Source organism: Ornithodoros turicata, chromosome 1 (assembly GCF_037126465.1).
Source record: "Ornithodoros turicata isolate Travis chromosome 1, ASM3712646v1, whole genome shotgun sequence".
Lineage (NCBI taxonomy): Eukaryota > Metazoa > Arthropoda > Arachnida > Ixodida > Argasidae > Ornithodoros > Ornithodoros turicata.
The window spans coordinates 45,652,099-45,658,098 of NC_088201.1; positions in this window are offsets into that span (position 1 = coordinate 45,652,099).

Genomic DNA, 6,000 nt, shown 5'->3' on the forward strand with positions numbered 1-6,000 from the left:
ATGACATTCTGAGGATCAGATTTTGACATCCTAGGGATGCCATGCCTGTCCCCATCTGACAACCTTAGGATAGCCCTGGGATGACAGTGTGTTCTTGGGGATAATACTATCATTGCATGAATACAACACATTCACATGCAAGGATATGAACAATTGCCTTATGTCTTAGTTTTTCCATCAAGTATGGCTTATCGAAATGAATTACCAGAGCAACAATATCGACATGACAATTTAGTGAGTTTTAGTGCATCGTACTCTATCGCCTTTGCGTACATAAGGGATAGCGAGGTGGTTCTGAGCAATGCGCGATGCTCTCTTTATGTTTTGCGTGTGCGCAGGACCACCAACGCTATCCCTTTCGTACGCAAAGGCGATAGCGTACGATGCACTAAAACTCACCATTGCCGCTCTCTGCTAGAAGACGGCACGACCGAAAGAGATTTGGCCGGATAAGATAGCAAGTGCGCTGTGTTGAATGGATGGAAGGAATACAGCATGACACACCTAGATTGTGCGATTGATAGCGCACGACCGGCAGCTTCAATGGCCGACGAAAGCGAGGAAAAACATGTATTTCTTCTATGGTGTCGTGCCGTCTCCTGATTTTCCTGTCAGCGGGACGTAGTTCATATAATGCGCGCCACGACCCCAGGAACGTCGGCTTTGTTAGACACAGGGCGCCATCTCCATGCGGTAGGCCGGGCTAACGCAGCAGCAGACACTCGAGACCTATTGGCGCGATATATGAATTGGGAACACGGCGGTGCTCGCTGTTCGCAGCTGTGTAGCTGTAACTACCTAGTGAAGTACGGGTGTGCCAGAACAAATGTCAACCTCTGACACGAATGTCCAAAAGTGATAGCTACGTGGTATTTACGATATTATTTTTAAGTATTTTTTCAGAGCGCTGCTGAGATAGAAGGAGCATTGGAAATGTGTGGAGAAACCTGGCTTCCAGAAAACTCTGGCTTTGTTTGATAATCTTCACCATTCTCCTACACCGCTCACATCATACATCAGTTCAGCGCATTACGCTAGTAGACGTTTGGATCACACCTATAAGTGCGAGCAATTTTTTTTGTCTCACCAACTCATTCTTTCACTCTTTCTATCCACGCGCCATCAAGCTATGGAATTACTTGTCAGAATCTGTTGTATCCATCCGACATCATTCATCCTTGAAATCTGTAGCGCTGTCTCACATGAACACGCAGCACACATAATATTGTTTTCATACTAGTCTTTTGTTTTTTTAATTTGACTTTTAACCATCGTGTTCAGTCTGTTATTTAGTATTGTACTCCAAGCCGCTTATACCGTATCCTGGTTTCGTACTCAGTTTTTTGTAATCGTATTTGTTTTGCTATTCTTTCTGTACCCATCTAGTGCCTTATGACCCTTGGGTTTTGACAATACATAAATAAACCTGGAATAGGTTAGCATACATAATGTAAAACCCCTGAGACAAGGGAACACGAAGGGACAGACACAACACCAAGTCTCAACATTATCTTCGCAACATTATGTTCGTACGGCTCGCTTGCTTCTTAGCCATCTTTTAGGTTACCAATTCGCAGAGAACCATTTCAAAAGCTGTGTTGCCACGTTTTTCTTTTTATGATAATTATTTATTTTCTAGACGCTCTCGCAGCATGTTAGTGGGCTGTTCCTTTAGGCTTGACGTTTACGCGCGGGTGATTTTTAGCCGCGGAGTACTGAACAAAAAGAAGAAAAGGCCGCAGGCGACTAGACGTGGATGGTAAGCCAGATGAGTTTCCCTTCAATCATTTCAAGGCGACAAAGGGCCTGGTGATGAAGCTGGATGCTCTATAATGCCATTGGCCATTTTGTAAGCTCGAATAGGTATTTGAACGCTCTCAGTAAGCTAGCAGAGGACGGAGTGCCTCTTAACTGCTTTATGATCATCTACGGCATGCATAGAGCTATTGCATTAAATATATGTTGCAGAAGCAACACTCTTCGGAGCCAAGGACACACCTGACATCATGGGGTTCAGATGTTGCAAACATTATAGAACAAAATCCATGGCTAAGAGAAAATAAGCAGCTGACCCTCTCGACGGTTTTATACTTATTTTTTGTGGAGTCTTATTTTTTCTTTCACTTAAGAATGTTGGAACGCGAATCGATTTCGTTATTCGCGCTTTTGTGCTTTCTGTGAAATGTTTCAGTAATTGCATTGGCGAACTAGAAGTCCCGTTCGATTGCTTTGTCCTGAAATTTTATCAGTTTTGGATCACTATTCCGCATCTGAAAGTATGCATGAATATATGAAATATTCATAGGTTCATATCCCCCATTTTCAGGCTCACTTCCCCCATCCCATATCCCACTTTAACTTTTGTTGGTTGTGTGTCAGCGAAAGACAAGAGAAAGACAACGCTTACGTGTGCTAACTCCCCCGCACTATAGGTTAACGCTAAGAAAGAAGAGGTGTTGTGAACATATGCATGGCGACTACGCACGCTGAATTTTACGGCCATGATCTTGTCCATGCGCATTATTAGATTGTTGACAGTAGTGTATTGAAAACGGGCACCTCTGCTTTAATCGACACATGATCGTACACTTCAGAGGTTACTCCCGAGCACAAAGACGTACGTAGTTTTATACCTTTAATTTAAAATTTCGGGCACGTTACGTGTTCACCAGCAAGGGTGATGTCCCATGTAGCTCGTATCACTGACAAACACAAAAGTATATCGCTATTCTAATTTTCGAGAATCACCCGAACGCCCACGTGTCGCAAAATCTGCCGAAGGGTTAGATAACACAGGCCACACGTCGAATCCGAGAGACAGCTCCAACATTTGGACATTTTCCGTCAGAAATTGATTCGAATCGGAAAATACAGCGATGCGCTTGACGTAGCTGGGGTGAAAACTATGCCTCAAGAATGCATTATAACAACAGCAATGTCAGAAATCTCGTGGTATGGTCTGGTCTGGTCTGGTCGGGACCTTCCCCACCGTGACGCCCCTCTGCAACTGCTCACGTGTTCCCTCTCTGTTTTCCCTCTTCGCTTGCTAACACTGAAAGAACAGGGGAAAGAACTGCTGTCCCGAAGTGGAACATGAGGCGGGGTGTAGAGGAGATGTCGTCCCTCGTGAGTCCTAATCGGCGATGATGGAATGTCGCGGAGGGCCGGATGTGCTGGGTAGCTTCTTTCAACCCGTGGCTTCACTCCAGGACGTTGCCGATAGAACTGAATGGCTCGTGCCATGGCACGAGTGGTAGTGGTGCGTCGTCGTCGTCCACGGGCCACTACATCAAACTCCCCTCCCCCCTTCAGACGCAGAGCAGTGCTTGTGGTTGAGGCCCGCGTCGATACCGCGAGGTGGGGAATGAGAAAGACAGATGGACGAGGGACGGCTGGGCACATGCCTTGTGGTTATGGCAGTGGGCAGAGCAGCTGCATGGCGACATGGGCAAGCGCAATGGAAGCCGGGCGGGTTCCAGTTAAGGACTGAAGCGGCGTGGGCTCCAAGGCGCAGTGATGGAAGTGCCTGGAAGCGTTCTGGCGCAACCATTAGCGCAGGAAGGAAGGAGTTTTGGCGCAGCATGGCACAGCTTCGCCATCTGCCGTTGGAGGGCCTCGGGAGTGTATGTTACTAATTTATGATGTGGAATGAGCGCATTCCATGTTAATTTCAGTTTAACTGTTTCTTGGACAATTTTCCACTCAATTTAGAGGCACGAGGTCGGGGAGCCGTGGCCCCATCCTCGCGTAGCCGCTTCCGAGGAGTCAGTGCAGAGCAGGCGAGAACTGCGTGTCCACATACGCAATGTGTTTCGCTAGCGATCCTCAAAGGTAGCAAGTTACAGTGACCGTCAACAATTGGCCTAAACGGTGTCTTTAGAGACACGCCAAGCTATCCTTAAAAACCGAAAAGCGGTCCTAGTGTGAAGATCACCTCGTGCCTCGCAGCTCGGATAGCGATGAACATAGGAGCAAAATGCAAGCTAGTTGCTCTGCACTTGACGTTGGCAACGTGTCCCTGGACTTGGGGAAAACAGAGAGGATATAAGACAAAACGAACAGCACAATCGCTGAAGCATCAAAGTGACGGTGCATATGTGCGTCCCGAGCACAGGTCCCCGAGACTGCTTGGCTAGAGCTATCGGCTTCGAGCAGGTTAGTAAGTCGCTGCAACAGCTCCCTCTCACGTTTGAATTTGATCAAACGGATCAAACGCTGGTGCTCCTCCCCGTTAGTAGTAATGACTGGACACAGACTGCCGCCAACTCACAACTTCGTCTAAACACGATTAAATTAGCAATTACAGCTAATTAGGACCCCCACATTAATCACCAGCTCCGGTGGCGCAGCGGTAACGCGTGCGCTTGGAGACTGGGAGGTCCGCGGTTCGAATCCGCGGGCCGGCTGTGCCGTCTGGGGTTTTTCCTGGGTTTCCCTCAGATGTGTAATAGGCGTATGCCGGCACAGTTCCCCTGAAGTCGGCCCATAGACGCAGCTATCCTCCCCCCGAGCGGGTTCCGCTCGGTCTTCCACTTCACCCTTTCCTCTCCTCCTCTCCACCACCTTTCCCTTCCCGAGAAACATGCCGCCTAATCAGGCAGGCAGACCTCTCGGGTTTCCTCCCAACGACACTCCTCCTCCTCCCCTCCTCCTCCACATTAATCAAGACCCTCCAAGGAGTCATTACACTAATTGGGGAGCATCTAACTGGTGTCCAGACCTAGCTGTGAGTTGGCGGCAACCTGTGTCCATAAAAAATAAAAAATAGGCATAAAATAAAATAAAAAGACAGAAATAGAGTGGAGAGAAACAATTTATTCGAAAACCAACGATGCCACGGCGAAGAAGCCGCTCCGCAACACCCGAGTGACCAGGGCCCGCCATGTTGGTAGTTGGCACCCAGCAGTTGCAGAGATCGACGACAGGTGGCCACTTAGTTGCAAGGCATCACACCAGATGGCGCCACCATCATAGCTCTAGGCGAGAAACACATAACAAGACACTAGCGGCAGGTAGAAAATGCCAACACTGCTGAACAACTCTATGCATGCGAGAGAAAAGGTCTAACCGCTACTGCTAAACAGAAAACAGTACACATCGGGGAAAAGGCAATCGACTAGGCCTAACCACAGCGCCTCAACACTATACACCTAACACAAGGCGGGAACCGCTAAACAACAGGCTTGCTCTCCGCTAAACAAGTCTAACATGCGCGAAAAGGCTTAACACGAGCGCAGTCAAACTCGACAAATCACTCGTTGGTCACCGCTAAACACGGCAAACATGCGAGAAAAGGAGCGCGGCAAATCACTCACCTTTTCCCCCGTGGCGACTGCTCATCAGCCAGGCAGAAACTGAGCGAGCACGAGGACTGCGGAGCAACCAAGCGTACGTCTGCTCTCCGCGACAGCCAGCCAGAAACTGATCGAGCGCAGGGACTGTGAAGCAACCGAGCACACGTCTGCTCTCCGCGACAGCCAGCGAGAAACTGACGGAGGCGACGCTCTGCGGCAGCTATGCATACGCGCGCGCGCGCGCTCCTAGCGCCCTCTGCGCCGCCCGCCTGCGGGTGTTTTCGGTTTCGGCTCTCCGCTCCTCCCGCTGCGCGCGCGCGCTGCTAGCGGCGACGGATGGCTTCTCAGTTTCGGTTTCACTCTCCTTTCTTTGCACGCGCGTTTATCTGTATAAAGGCAGCGCGCACCACGCTCACGTCATCAATACGTGAAGATGTTCAGCTACCACTCGTTACAAAATTGTTCCCGCACCCACGCTTTTTGGGAAGAAGTGGAGAAGGAATGTTTCAACAGCGAAAGTCCCCACAACGAGCTCATCATCACTGCTTTTCGCTATGTGATAGACATGGTAGGCTTTGGCAATATAGGAGAGATCTCGCCGGGGCCGCTGCAGGAGATGGTGCGTCGGATCTACACCCGTTACAAGAACGTCTGCATAACGGTTCTGGACGGACCCCTGGGACTGATGAGTGAATTTGTGAGTCTG